This window comes from Coffea arabica, chromosome 11e (assembly GCF_036785885.1).
Source record: "Coffea arabica cultivar ET-39 chromosome 11e, Coffea Arabica ET-39 HiFi, whole genome shotgun sequence".
Taxonomy (NCBI): Eukaryota; Viridiplantae; Streptophyta; class Magnoliopsida; order Gentianales; family Rubiaceae; genus Coffea; species Coffea arabica.
The window spans coordinates 7,373,499-7,388,346 of NC_092331.1; the positions used below are offsets into that span (position 1 = coordinate 7,373,499).

Genomic DNA, 14,848 nt, shown 5'->3' on the forward strand with positions numbered 1-14,848 from the left:
TAATTTCTAATAAAATCAATTTCTCACAAAACTAATTACATAATCAAGTAATAAAAATTTAAATAAATGATTCCAAATCAAATCTAAAATAAATTAAACACCGTAAAAGTGTTTTATCCCAAGCAAAATATAAAATAAATTAAAACAATACAAAAGTGAAAAATAATATAATATATTATTTGTCCAAGTATAATAATTTCAACTTCACACAAATTAAATAAATTCGTTTAGGATTAAGTAATTAATGCCTTTGAAAAAAAGAATAACTTAGTTTAGTTAGATAAAATTATTTTTATGTTTATTAAATTATTTTTAATTCGTAAACGGGTCATATCGGGTCATATCAGGTCACCACGGGTTGACCCGAAATCGACCGGTTTTCTTTTCGGGTTCATCGGGTCCAACCCGATTCTGACCCGAATTCCCGAAACCTCAACCCAAACCCATTAATTTCGTGTTAGGTTCGTGTCGTGTTTTCAGGTCGTGTCGAAAATTGCCACCCCTAGTTGCGGTGATACATTTGCGCCGACAAATTTGAGCGACGATCCGGGCTTTGATCGAGCCGTACCGTTCCTGATTTGTCTCGCGCCTTCAGATCCTCCTTCACGCTTCGACAAGAAGCAAAATATTAAGCAATCGTTCCGACGGAGCTAAATTACTACAGGATAAAGAACGAATAGGAAATTTGGATTTCGAAACAAAAAAGAGAGGGGGTGCAACACGAGGACTTCCCAGGGGGTCACCCATCCTAGTACTACTCTCGCCCAAGCACGCTTAACTTCGGAGTTCTGATGGGATCCGGTGCATTAGTGCTGGTATGATCGCACCCGCCATGTTCCTTTCGCTTTATTCTTTTAAACTACCCCGTCCTGCGAAGCAGTGTGGCTTTTCTAGACCGAAATTCATTTTAAGCGTCAATTCAAGCATTTTCCTCTTATCCTTTTATTTATTTACTTTATATTTTTTTTTGTTATTGATTTGCACCCTGTTTTTTTCCCTCATCCCGCAACTCTAAATTATCATGAAATCAATCCTTCACGCTTGCAGTTAGGGGTGGCAATTCGGGTCCAAATCAGGTTGGCGGGTCGGGTTCGGGTCAACAGACCCGCCAGAAAATCTGTTGACCCGAACCCCGACCCGCCAACCCGTGACGGGTCAGGTATGCTGACCCGAACCCGAAAATTTCAGGTTTACGGGGCGGCGGGTCGACCCGAAATGACCCGAAACTTAATTTTAATTTATTAATTTATCACTGTAATTTCTAATAAAATCAATTTCTCACAAAACTAATTACATAATCAAGTAATAAAAATTTAAATAAATGATTCCAAATCAAATCTAAAATAAATTAAACACCGTAAAAGTGTTTTATCCCAAGCAAAATATAAAATAAATTAAAACAATACAAAAGTGAAAAATAATATAATATATTATTTGTCCAAGTATAATAATTTCAACTTCACACAAATTAAATAAATTCGTTTAGGATTAAGTAATTAATGCCTTTGAAAAAAAGAATAACTTAGTTTAGTTAGATAAAATTATTTTTATGTTTATTAAATTATTTTTAATTCGTAAACGGGTCATATCGGGTCATATCAGGTCACCACGGGTTGACCCGAAATCGACCGGTTTTCTTTTCGGGTTCATCGGGTCCAACCCGATTCTGACCCGAATTCCCGAAACCTCAACCCAAACCCATTAATTTCGTGTTAGGTTCGTGTCGTGTTTTCAGGTCGTGTCGAAAATTGCCACCCCTAGTTGCGGTGATACATTTGCGCCGACAAATTTGAGCGACGATCCGGGCTTTGATCGAGCCGTACCGTTCCTGATTTGTCTCGCGCCTTCAGATCCTCCTTCACGCTTCGACAAGAAGCAAAATATTAAGCAATCGTTCCGACGGAGCTAAATTACTACAGGATAAAGAACGAATAGGAAATTTGGATTTCGAAACAAAAAAGAGAGGGGTGCAACACGAGGACTTCCCAGGGGGTCACCCATCCTAGTACTACTCTCGCCCAAGCACGCTTAACTTCGGAGTTCTGATGGGATCCGGTGCATTAGTGCTGGTATGATCGCACCCGCCATGTTCCTTTCGCTTTATTCTTTTAAACTACCCCGTCCTGCGAAGCAGTGTGGCTTTTCTAGACCGAAATTCATTTTAAGCGTCAATTCAAGCATTTTCCTCTTATCCTTTTATTTATTTACTTTATATTTTTTTTTGTTATTGATTTGCACCCTGTTTTTTTCCCTCATCCCGCAACTCTAAATTATCATGAAATCAATCCTTCACGCTTGCAGTTAGGGGTGGCAATTCGGGTCCAAATCAGGTTGGCGGGTCGGGTTCGGGTCAACAGACCCGCCAGAAAATCTGTTGACCCGAACCCCGACCCGCCAACCCGTGACGGGTCAGGTATGCTGACCCGAACCCGAAAATTTCAGGTTTACGGGGCGGCGGGTCGACCCGAAATGACCCGAAACTTAATTTTAATTTATTAATTTATCACTGTAATTTCTAATAAAATCAATTTCTCACAAAACTAATTACATAATCAAGTAATAAAAATTTAAATAAATGATTCCAAATCAAATCTAAAATAAATTAAACACCGTAAAAGTGTTTTATCCCAAGCAAAATATAAAATAAATTAAAACAATACAAAAGTGAAAAATAATATAATATATTATTTGTCCAAGTATAATAATTTCAACTTCACACAAATTAAATAAATTCGTTTAGGATTAAGTAATTAATGCCTTTGAAAAAAAGAATAACTTAGTTTAGTTAGATAAAATTATTTTTATGTTTATTAAATTATTTTTAATTCGTAAACGGGTCATATCGGGTCATATCAGGTCACCACGGGTTGACCCGAAATCGACCGGTTTTCTTTTCGGGTTCATCGGGTCCAACCCGATTCTGACCCGAATTCCCGAAACCTCAACCCAAACCCATTAATTTCGTGTTAGGTTCGTGTCGTGTTTTCAGGTCGTGTCGAAAATTGCCACCCCTAGTTGCGGTGATACATTTGCGCCGACAAATTTGAGCGACGATCCGGGCTTTGATCGAGCCGTACCGTTCCTGATTTGTCTCGCGCCTTCAGATCCTCCTTCACGCTTCGACAAGAAGCAAAATATTAAGCAATCGTTCCGACGGAGCTAAATTACTACAGGATAAAGAACGAATAGGAAATTTGGATTTCGAAACAAAAAAGAGAGGGGTGCAACACGAGGACTTCCCAGGGGGTCACCCATCCTAGTACTACTCTCGCCCAAGCACGCTTAACTTCGGAGTTCTGATGGGATCCGGTGCATTAGTGCTGGTATGATCGCACCCGCCATGTTCCTTTCGCTTTATTCTTTTAAACTACCCCGTCCTGCGAAGCAGTGTGGCTTTTCTAGACCGAAATTCATTTTAAGCGTCAATTCAAGCATTTTCCTCTTATCCTTTTATTTATTTACTTTATATTTTTTTTTGTTATTGATTTGCACCCTGTTTTTTTCCCTCATCCCGCAACTCTAAATTATCATGAAATCAATCCTTCACGCTTGCAGTTAGGGGTGGCAATTCGGGTCCAAATCAGGTTGGCGGGTCGGGTTCGGGTCAACAGACCCGCCAGAAAATCTGTTGACCCGAACCCCGACCCGCCAACCCGTGACGGGTCAGGTATGCTGACCCGAACCCGAAAATTTCAGGTTTACGGGGCGGCGGGTCGACCCGAAATGACCCGAAACTTAATTTTAATTTATTAATTTATCACTGTAATTTCTAATAAAATCAATTTCTCACAAAACTAATTACATAATCAAGTAATAAAAATTTAAATAAATGATTCCAAATCAAATCTAAAATAAATTAAACACCGTAAAAGTGTTTTATCCCAAGCAAAATATAAAATAAATTAAAACAATACAAAAGTGAAAAATAATATAATATATTATTTGTCCAAGTATAATAATTTCAACTTCACACAAATTAAATAAATTCGTTTAGGATTAAGTAATTAATGCCTTTGAAAAAAAGAATAACTTAGTTTAGTTAGATAAAATTATTTTTATGTTTATTAAATTATTTTTAATTCGTAAACGGGTCATATCGGGTCATATCAGGTCACCACGGGTTGACCCGAAATCGACCGGTTTTCTTTTCGGGTTCATCGGGTCCAACCCGATTCTGACCCGAATTCCCGAAACCTCAACCCAAACCCATTAATTTCGTGTTAGGTTCGTGTCGTGTTTTCAGGTCGTGTCGAAAATTGCCACCCCTAGTTGCGGTGATACATTTGCGCCGACAAATTTGAGCGACGATCCGGGCTTTGATCGAGCCGTACCGTTCCTGATTTGTCTCGCGCCTTCAGATCCTCCTTCACGCTTCGACAAGAAGCAAAATATTAAGCAATCGTTCCGACGGAGCTAAATTACTACAGGATAAAGAACGAATAGGAAATTTGGATTTCGAAACAAAAAAGAGAGGGGTGCAACACGAGGACTTCCCAGGGGGTCACCCATCCTAGTACTACTCTCGCCCAAGCACGCTTAACTTCGGAGTTCTGATGGGATCCGGTGCATTAGTGCTGGTATGATCGCACCCGCCATGTTCCTTTCGCTTTATTCTTTTAAACTACCCCGTCCTGCGAAGCAGTGTGGCTTTTCTAGACCGAAATTCATTTTAAGCGTCAATTCAAGCATTTTCCTCTTATCCTTTTATTTATTTACTTTATATTTTTTTTTGTTATTGATTTGCACCCTGTTTTTTTCCCTCATCCCGCAACTCTAAATTATCATGAAATCAATCCTTCACGCTTGCAGTTAGGGGTGGCAATTCGGGTCCAAATCAGGTTGGCGGGTCGGGTTCGGGTCAACAGACCCGCCAGAAAATCTGTTGACCCGAACCCCGACCCGCCAACCCGTGACGGGTCAGGTATGCTGACCCGAACCCGAAAATTTCAGGTTTACGGGGCGGCGGGTCGACCCGAAATGACCCGAAACTTAATTTTAATTTATTAATTTATCACTGTAATTTCTAATAAAATCAATTTCTCACAAAACTAATTACATAATCAAGTAATAAAAATTTAAATAAATGATTCCAAATCAAATCTAAAATAAATTAAACACCGTAAAAGTGTTTTATCCCAAGCAAAATATAAAATAAATTAAAACAATACAAAAGTGAAAAATAATATAATATATTATTTGTCCAAGTATAATAATTTCAACTTCACACAAATTAAATAAATTCGTTTAGGATTAAGTAATTAATGCCTTTGAAAAAAAGAATAACTTAGTTTAGTTAGATAAAATTATTTTTATGTTTATTAAATTATTTTTAATTCGTAAACGGGTCATATCGGGTCATATCAGGTCACCACGGGTTGACCCGAAATCGACCGGTTTTCTTTTCGGGTTCATCGGGTCCAACCCGATTCTGACCCGAATTCCCGAAACCTCAACCCAAACCCATTAATTTCGTGTTAGGTTCGTGTCGTGTTTTCAGGTCGTGTCGAAAATTGCCACCCCTAGTTGCGGTGATACATTTGCGCCGACAAATTTGAGCGACGATCCGGGCTTTGATCGAGCCGTACCGTTCCTGATTTGTCTCGCGCCTTCAGATCCTCCTTCACGCTTCGACAAGAAGCAAAATATTAAGCAATCGTTCCGACGGAGCTAAATTACTACAGGATAAAGAACGAATAGGAAATTTGGATTTCGAAACAAAAAAGAGAGGGGTGCAACACGAGGACTTCCCAGGGGGTCACCCATCCTAGTACTACTCTCGCCCAAGCACGCTTAACTTCGGAGTTCTGATGGGATCCGGTGCATTAGTGCTGGTATGATCGCACCCGCCATGTTCCTTTCGCTTTATTCTTTTAAACTACCCCGTCCTGCGAAGCAGTGTGGCTTTTCTAGACCGAAATTCATTTTAAGCGTCAATTCAAGCATTTTCCTCTTATCCTTTTATTTATTTACTTTATATTTTTTTTTGTTATTGATTTGCACCCTGTTTTTTTCCCTCATCCCGCAACTCTAAATTATCATGAAATCAATCCTTCACGCTTGCAGTTAGGGGTGGCAATTCGGGTCCAAATCAGGTTGGCGGGTCGGGTTCGGGTCAACAGACCCGCCAGAAAATCTGTTGACCCGAACCCCGACCCGCCAACCCGTGACGGGTCAGGTATGCTGACCCGAACCCGAAAATTTCTGGTTTACGGGGCGGCGGGTCGACCCGAAATGACCCGAAACTTAATTTTAATTTATTAATTTATCACTGTAATTTCTAATAAAATCAATTTCTCACAAAACTAATTACATAATCAAGTAATAAAAATTTAAATAAATGATTCCAAATCAAATCTAAAATAAATTAAACACCGTAAAAGTGTTTTATCCCAAGCAAAATATAAAATAAATTAAAACAATACAAAAGTGAAAAATAATATAATATATTATTTGTCCAAGTATAATAATTTCAACTTCACACAAATTAAATAAATTCGTTTAGGATTAAGTAATTAATGCCTTTGAAAAAAAGAATAACTTAGTTTAGTTAGATAAAATTATTTTTATGTTTATTAAATTATTTTTAATTCGTAAACGGGTCATATCGGGTCATATCAGGTCACCACGGGTTGACCCGAAATCGACCGGTTTTCTTTTCGGGTTCATCGGGTCCAACCCGATTCTGACCCGAATTCCCGAAACCTCAACCCAAACCCATTAATTTCGTGTTAGGTTCGTGTCGTGTTTTCAGGTCGTGTCGAAAATTGCCACCCCTAGTTGCGGTGATACATTTGCGCCGACAAATTTGAGCGACGATCCGGGCTTTGATCGAGCCGTACCGTTCCTGATTTGTCTCGCGCCTTCAGATCCTCCTTCACGCTTCGACAAGAAGCAAAATATTAAGCAATCGTTCCGACGGAGCTAAATTACTACAGGATAAAGAACGAATAGGAAATTTGGATTTCGAAACAAAAAAGAGAGGGGTGCAACACGAGGACTTCCCAGGGGGTCACCCATCCTAGTACTACTCTCGCCCAAGCACGCTTAACTTCGGAGTTCTGATGGGATCCGGTGCATTAGTGCTGGTATGATCGCACCCGCCATGTTCCTTTCGCTTTATTCTTTTAAACTACCCCGTCCTGCGAAGCAGTGTGGCTTTTCTAGACCGAAATTCATTTTAAGCGTCAATTCAAGCATTTTCCTCTTATCCTTTTATTTATTTACTTTATATTTTTTTTTGTTATTGATTTGCACCCTGTTTTTTTCCCTCATCCCGCAACTCTAAATTATCATGAAATCAATCCTTCACGCTTGCAGTTAGGGGTGGCAATTCGGGTCCAAATCAGGTTGGCGGGTCGGGTTCGGGTCAACAGACCCGCCAGAAAATCTGTTGACCCGAACCCCGACCCGCCAACCCGTGACGGGTCAGGTATGCTGACCCGAACCCGAAAATTTCAGGTTTACGGGGCGGCGGGTCGACCCGAAATGACCCGAAACTTAATTTTAATTTATTAATTTATCACTGTAATTTCTAATAAAATCAATTTCTCACAAAACTAATTACATAATCAAGTAATAAAAATTTAAATAAATGATTCCAAATCAAATCTAAAATAAATTAAACACCGTAAAAGTGTTTTATCCCAAGCAAAATATAAAATAAATTAAAACAATACAAAAGTGAAAAATAATATAATATATTATTTGTCCAAGTATAATAATTTCAACTTCACACAAATTAAATAAATTCGTTTAGGATTAAGTAATTAATGCCTTTGAAAAAAAGAATAACTTAGTTTAGTTAGATAAAATTATTTTTATGTTTATTAAATTATTTTTAATTCGTAAACGGGTCATATCGGGTCATATCAGGTCACCACGGGTTGACCCGAAATCGACCGGTTTTCTTTTCGGGTTCATCGGGTCCAACCCGATTCTGACCCGAATTCCCGAAACCTCAACCCAAACCCATTAATTTCGTGTTAGGTTCGTGTCGTGTTTTCAGGTCGTGTCGAAAATTGCCACCCCTAGTTGCGGTGATACATTTGCGCCGACAAATTTGAGCGACGATCCGGGCTTTGATCGAGCCGTACCGTTCCTGATTTGTCTCGCGCCTTCAGATCCTCCTTCACGCTTCGACAAGAAGCAAAATATTAAGCAATCGTTCCGACGGAGCTAAATTACTACAGGATAAAGAACGAATAGGAAATTTGGATTTCGAAACAAAAAAGAGAGGGGTGCAACACGAGGACTTCCCAGGGGGTCACCCATCCTAGTACTACTCTCGCCCAAGCACGCTTAACTTCGGAGTTCTGATGGGATCCGGTGCATTAGTGCTGGTATGATCGCACCCGCCATGTTCCTTTCGCTTTATTCTTTTAAACTACCCCGTCCTGCGAAGCAGTGTGGCTTTTCTAGACCGAAATTCATTTTAAGCGTCAATTCAAGCATTTTCCTCTTATCCTTTTATTTATTTACTTTATATTTTTTTTTGTTATTGATTTGCACCCTGTTTTTTTCCCTCATCCCGCAACTCTAAATTATCATGAAATCAATCCTTCACGCTTGCAGTTAGGGGTGGCAATTCGGGTCCAAATCAGGTTGGCGGGTCGGGTTCGGGTCAACAGACCCGCCAGAAAATCTGTTGACCCGAACCCCGACCCGCCAACCCGTGACGGGTCAGGTATGCTGACCCGAACCCGAAAATTTCTGGTTTACGGGGCGGCGGGTCGACCCGAAATGACCCGAAACTTAATTTTAATTTATTAATTTATCACTGTAATTTCTAATAAAATCAATTTCTCACAAAACTAATTACATAATCAAGTAATAAAAATTTAAATAAATGATTCCAAATCAAATCTAAAATAAATTAAACACCGTAAAAGTGTTTTATCCCAAGCAAAATATAAAATAAATTAAAACAATACAAAAGTGAAAAATAATATAATATATTATTTGTCCAAGTATAATAATTTCAACTTCACACAAATTAAATAAATTCGTTTAGGATTAAGTAATTAATGCCTTTGAAAAAAAGAATAACTTAGTTTAGTTAGATAAAATTATTTTTATGTTTATTAAATTATTTTTAATTCGTAAACGGGTCATATCGGGTCATATCAGGTCACCACGGGTTGACCCGAAATCGACCGGTTTTCTTTTCGGGTTCATCGGGTCCAACCCGATTCTGACCCGAATTCCCGAAACCTCAACCCAAACCCATTAATTTCGTGTTAGGTTCGTGTCGTGTTTTCAGGTCGTGTCGAAAATTGCCACCCCTAGTTGCGGTGATACATTTGCGCCGACAAATTTGAGCGACGATCCGGGCTTTGATCGAGCCGTACCGTTCCTGATTTGTCTCGCGCCTTCAGATCCTCCTTCACGCTTCGACAAGAAGCAAAATATTAAGCAATCGTTCCGACGGAGCTAAATTACTACAGGATAAAGAACGAATAGGAAATTTGGATTTCGAAACAAAAAAGAGAGGGGTGCAACACGAGGACTTCCCAGGGGGTCACCCATCCTAGTACTACTCTCGCCCAAGCACGCTTAACTTCGGAGTTCTGATGGGATCCGGTGCATTAGTGCTGGTATGATCGCACCCGCCATGTTCCTTTCGCTTTATTCTTTTAAACTACCCCGTCCTGCGAAGCAGTGTGGCTTTTCTAGACCGAAATTCATTTTAAGCGTCAATTCAAGCATTTTCCTCTTATCCTTTTATTTATTTACTTTATATTTTTTTTTGTTATTGATTTGCACCCTGTTTTTTTCCCTCATCCCGCAACTCTAAATTATCATGAAATCAATCCTTCACGCTTGCAGTTAGGGGTGGCAATTCGGGTCCAAATCAGGTTGGCGGGTCGGGTTCGGGTCAACAGACCCGCCAGAAAATCTGTTGACCCGAACCCCGACCCGCCAACCCGTGACGGGTCAGGTATGCTGACCCGAACCCGAAAATTTCAGGTTTACGGGGCGGCGGGTCGACCCGAAATGACCCGAAACTTAATTTTAATTTATTAATTTATCACTGTAATTTCTAATAAAATCAATTTCTCACAAAACTAATTACATAATCAAGTAATAAAAATTTAAATAAATGATTCCAAATCAAATCTAAAATAAATTAAACACCGTAAAAGTGTTTTATCCCAAGCAAAATATAAAATAAATTAAAACAATACAAAAGTGAAAAATAATATAATATATTATTTGTCCAAGTATAATAATTTCAACTTCACACAAATTAAATAAATTCGTTTAGGATTAAGTAATTAATGCCTTTGAAAAAAAGAATAACTTAGTTTAGTTAGATAAAATTATTTTTATGTTTATTAAATTATTTTTAATTCGTAAACGGGTCATATCGGGTCATATCAGGTCACCACGGGTTGACCCGAAATCGACCGGTTTTCTTTTCGGGTTCATCGGGTCCAACCCGATTCTGACCCGAATTCCCGAAACCTCAACCCAAACCCATTAATTTCGTGTTAGGTTCGTGTCGTGTTTTCAGGTCGTGTCGAAAATTGCCACCCCTAGTTGCGGTGATACATTTGCGCCGACAAATTTGAGCGACGATCCGGGCTTTGATCGAGCCGTACCGTTCCTGATTTGTCTCGCGCCTTCAGATCCTCCTTCACGCTTCGACAAGAAGCAAAATATTAAGCAATCGTTCCGACGGAGCTAAATTACTACAGGATAAAGAACGAATAGGAAATTTGGATTTCGAAACAAAAAAGAGAGGGGTGCAACACGAGGACTTCCCAGGGGGTCACCCATCCTAGTACTACTCTCGCCCAAGCACGCTTAACTTCGGAGTTCTGATGGGATCCGGTGCATTAGTGCTGGTATGATCGCACCCGCCATGTTCCTTTCGCTTTATTCTTTTAAACTACCCCGTCCTGCGAAGCAGTGTGGCTTTTCTAGACCGAAATTCATTTTAAGCGTCAATTCAAGCATTTTCCTCTTATCCTTTTATTTATTTACTTTATATTTTTTTTTGTTATTGATTTGCACCCTGTTTTTTTCCCTCATCCCGCAACTCTAAATTATCATGAAATCAATCCTTCACGCTTGCAGTTAGGGGTGGCAATTCGGGTCCAAATCAGGTTGGCGGGTCGGGTTCGGGTCAACAGACCCGCCAGAAAATCTGTTGACCCGAACCCCGACCCGCCAACCCGTGACGGGTCAGGTATGCTGACCCGAACCCGAAAATTTCAGGTTTACGGGGCGGCGGGTCGACCCGAAATGACCCGAAACTTAATTTTAATTTATTAATTTATCACTGTAATTTCTAATAAAATCAATTTCTCACAAAACTAATTACATAATCAAGTAATAAAAATTTAAATAAATGATTCCAAATCAAATCTAAAATAAATTAAACACCGTAAAAGTGTTTTATCCCAAGCAAAATATAAAATAAATTAAAACAATACAAAAGTGAAAAATAATATAATATATTATTTGTCCAAGTATAATAATTTCAACTTCACACAAATTAAATAAATTCGTTTAGGATTAAGTAATTAATGCCTTTGAAAAAAAGAATAACTTAGTTTAGTTAGATAAAATTATTTTTATGTTTATTAAATTATTTTTAATTCGTAAACGGGTCATATCGGGTCATATCAGGTCACCACGGGTTGACCCGAAATCGACCGGTTTTCTTTTCGGGTTCATCGGGTCCAACCCGATTCTGACCCGAATTCCCGAAACCTCAACCCAAACCCATTAATTTCGTGTTAGGTTCGTGTCGTGTTTTCAGGTCGTGTCGAAAATTGCCACCCCTAGTTGCGGTGATACATTTGCGCCGACAAATTTGAGCGACGATCCGGGCTTTGATCGAGCCGTACCGTTCCTGATTTGTCTCGCGCCTTCAGATCCTCCTTCACGCTTCGACAAGAAGCAAAATATTAAGCAATCGTTCCGACGGAGCTAAATTACTACAGGATAAAGAACGAATAGGAAATTTGGATTTCGAAACAAAAAAGAGAGGGGTGCAACACGAGGACTTCCCAGGGGGTCACCCATCCTAGTACTACTCTCGCCCAAGCACGCTTAACTTCGGAGTTCTGATGGGATCCGGTGCATTAGTGCTGGTATGATCGCACCCGCCATGTTCCTTTCGCTTTATTCTTTTAAACTACCCCGTCCTGCGAAGCAGTGTGGCTTTTCTAGACCGAAATTCATTTTAAGCGTCAATTCAAGCATTTTCCTCTTATCCTTTTATTTATTTACTTTATATTTTTTTTTGTTATTGATTTGCACCCTGTTTTTTTCCCTCATCCCGCAACTCTAAATTATCATGAAATCAATCCTTCACGCTTGCAGTTAGGGGTGGCAATTCGGGTCCAAATCAGGTTGGCGGGTCGGGTTCGGGTCAACAGACCCGCCAGAAAATCTGTTGACCCGAACCCCGACCCGCCAACCCGTGACGGGTCAGGTATGCTGACCCGAACCCGAAAATTTCAGGTTTACGGGGCGGCGGGTCGACCCGAAATGACCCGAAACTTAATTTTAATTTATTAATTTATCACTGTAATTTCTAATAAAATCAATTTCTCACAAAACTAATTACATAATCAAGTAATAAAAATTTAAATAAATGATTCCAAATCAAATCTAAAATAAATTAAACACCGTAAAAGTGTTTTATCCCAAGCAAAATATAAAATAAATTAAAACAATACAAAAGTGAAAAATAATATAATATATTATTTGTCCAAGTATAATAATTTCAACTTCACACAAATTAAATAAATTCGTTTAGGATTAAGTAATTAATGCCTTTGAAAAAAAGAATAACTTAGTTTAGTTAGATAAAATTATTTTTATGTTTATTAAATTATTTTTAATTCGTAAACGGGTCATATCGGGTCATATCAGGTCACCACGGGTTGACCCGAAATCGACCGGTTTTCTTTTCGGGTTCATCGGGTCCAACCCGATTCTGACCCGAATTCCCGAAACCTCAACCCAAACCCATTAATTTCGTGTTAGGTTCGTGTCGTGTTTTCAGGTCGTGTCGAAAATTGCCACCCCTAGTTGCGGTGATACATTTGCGCCGACAAATTTGAGCGACGATCCGGGCTTTGATCGAGCCGTACCGTTCCTGATTTGTCTCGCGCCTTCAGATCCTCCTTCACGCTTCGACAAGAAGCAAAATATTAAGCAATCGTTCCGACGGAGCTAAATTACTACAGGATAAAGAACGAATAGGAAATTTGGATTTCGAAACAAAAAAGAGAGGGGTGCAACACGAGGACTTCCCAGGGGGTCACCCATCCTAGTACTACTCTCGCCCAAGCACGCTTAACTTCGGAGTTCTGATGGGATCCGGTGCATTAGTGCTGGTATGATCGCACCCGCCATGTTCCTTTCGCTTTATTCTTTTAAACTACCCCGTCCTGCGAAGCAGTGTGGCTTTTCTAGACCGAAATTCATTTTAAGCGTCAATTCAAGCATTTTCCTCTTATCCTTTTATTTATTTACTTTATATTTTTTTTTGTTATTGATTTGCACCCTGTTTTTTTCCCTCATCCCGCAACTCTAAATTATCATGAAATCAATCCTTCACGCTTGCAGTTAGGGGTGGCAATTCGGGTCCAAATCAGGTTGGCGGGTCGGGTTCGGGTCAACAGACCCGCCAGAAAATCTGTTGACCCGAACCCCGACCCGCCAACCCGTGACGGGTCAGGTATGCTGACCCGAACCCGAAAATTTCAGGTTTACGGGGCGGCGGGTCGACCCGAAATGACCCGAAACTTAATTTTAATTTATTAATTTATCACTGTAATTTCTAATAAAATCAATTTCTCACAAAACTAATTACATAATCAAGTAATAAAAATTTAAATAAATGATTCCAAATCAAATCTAAAATAAATTAAACACCGTAAAAGTGTTTTATCCCAAGCAAAATATAAAATAAATTAAAACAATACAAAAGTGAAAAATAATATAATATATTATTTGTCCAAGTATAATAATTTCAACTTCACACAAATTAAATAAATTCGTTTAGGATTAAGTAATTAATGCCTTTGAAAAAAAGAATAACTTAGTTTAGTTAGATAAAATTATTTTTATGTTTATTAAATTATTTTTAATTCGTAAACGGGTCATATCGGGTCATATCAGGTCACCACGGGTTGACCCGAAATCGACCGGTTTTCTTTTCGGGTTCATCGGGTCCAACCCGATTCTGACCCGAATTCCCGAAACCTCAACCCAAACCCATTAATTTCGTGTTAGGTTCGTGTCGTGTTTTCAGGTCGTGTCGAAAATTGCCACCCCTAGTTGCGGTGATACATTTGCGCCGACAAATTTGAGCGACGATCCGGGCTTTGATCGAGCCGTACCGTTCCTGATTTGTCTCGCGCCTTCAGATCCTCCTTCACGCTTCGACAAGAAGCAAAATATTAAGCAATCGTTCCGACGGAGCTAAATTACTACAGGATAAAGAACGAATAGGAAATTTGGATTTCGAAACAAAAAAGAGAGGGGTGCAACACGAGGACTTCCCAGGGGGTCACCCATCCTAGTACTACTCTCGCCCAAGCACGCTTAACTTCGGAGTTCTGATGGGATCCGGTGCATTAGTGCTGGTATGATCGCACCCGCCATGTTCCTTTCGCTTTATTCTTTTAAACTACCCCGTCCTGCGAAGCAGTGTGGCTTTTCTAGACCGAAATTCATTTTAAGCGTCAATTCAAGCATTTTCCTCTTATCCTTTTATTTATTTACTTTATATTTTTTTTTGTTATTGATTTGCACCCTGTTTTTTTCCCTCATCCCGCAACTCTAAATTATCATGAAATCAATCCTTCACGCTTGCAGTTAGGGG

General features: G+C 39.3%; 12 non-coding genes across 12 annotated transcripts; all 12 read right to left on the reverse strand.

The window, feature by feature from the left end:
- Positions 1-710: 710 nt before the first annotated feature.
- LOC140031110 (5S ribosomal RNA) lies at positions 711-829 on the reverse strand. Its single transcript, XR_011835031.1, has one exon. It is a non-coding gene; the product is annotated as a 5S ribosomal RNA (ribosomal RNA).
- Positions 830-1,964: 1,135 nt separating this feature from the next.
- LOC140031121 (5S ribosomal RNA) lies at positions 1,965-2,083 on the reverse strand. The gene has a single exon (XR_011835042.1). It is a non-coding gene; the product is annotated as a 5S ribosomal RNA (ribosomal RNA).
- A 1,135-nt stretch (positions 2,084-3,218) lies between these two features.
- On the reverse strand, positions 3,219-3,337 carry LOC140031132 (5S ribosomal RNA). The gene has a single exon (XR_011835053.1). It is a non-coding gene; the product is annotated as a 5S ribosomal RNA (ribosomal RNA).
- Positions 3,338-4,472: 1,135 nt separating this feature from the next.
- On the reverse strand, positions 4,473-4,591 carry LOC140031143 (5S ribosomal RNA). The gene has a single exon (XR_011835064.1). It is a non-coding gene; the product is annotated as a 5S ribosomal RNA (ribosomal RNA).
- Positions 4,592-5,726: 1,135 nt separating this feature from the next.
- LOC140031154 (5S ribosomal RNA) lies at positions 5,727-5,845 on the reverse strand. The gene has a single exon (XR_011835075.1). It is a non-coding gene; the product is annotated as a 5S ribosomal RNA (ribosomal RNA).
- A 1,135-nt stretch (positions 5,846-6,980) lies between these two features.
- Positions 6,981-7,099, reverse strand: LOC140031165 (5S ribosomal RNA). The gene has a single exon (XR_011835086.1). It is a non-coding gene; the product is annotated as a 5S ribosomal RNA (ribosomal RNA).
- A 1,135-nt stretch (positions 7,100-8,234) lies between these two features.
- LOC140031176 (5S ribosomal RNA) lies at positions 8,235-8,353 on the reverse strand. The gene has a single exon (XR_011835097.1). It is a non-coding gene; the product is annotated as a 5S ribosomal RNA (ribosomal RNA).
- Positions 8,354-9,488: 1,135 nt separating this feature from the next.
- LOC140031187 (5S ribosomal RNA) lies at positions 9,489-9,607 on the reverse strand. The gene has a single exon (XR_011835108.1). It is a non-coding gene; the product is annotated as a 5S ribosomal RNA (ribosomal RNA).
- A 1,135-nt stretch (positions 9,608-10,742) lies between these two features.
- Positions 10,743-10,861, reverse strand: LOC140031198 (5S ribosomal RNA). Its single transcript, XR_011835119.1, has one exon. It is a non-coding gene; the product is annotated as a 5S ribosomal RNA (ribosomal RNA).
- Positions 10,862-11,996: 1,135 nt separating this feature from the next.
- LOC140031210 (5S ribosomal RNA) lies at positions 11,997-12,115 on the reverse strand. Its single transcript, XR_011835131.1, has one exon. It is a non-coding gene; the product is annotated as a 5S ribosomal RNA (ribosomal RNA).
- Positions 12,116-13,250: 1,135 nt separating this feature from the next.
- On the reverse strand, positions 13,251-13,369 carry LOC140031221 (5S ribosomal RNA). Its single transcript, XR_011835142.1, has one exon. It is a non-coding gene; the product is annotated as a 5S ribosomal RNA (ribosomal RNA).
- A 1,135-nt stretch (positions 13,370-14,504) lies between these two features.
- Positions 14,505-14,623, reverse strand: LOC140031229 (5S ribosomal RNA). Its single transcript, XR_011835150.1, has one exon. It is a non-coding gene; the product is annotated as a 5S ribosomal RNA (ribosomal RNA).
- Positions 14,624-14,848: the final 225 nt, after the last annotated feature.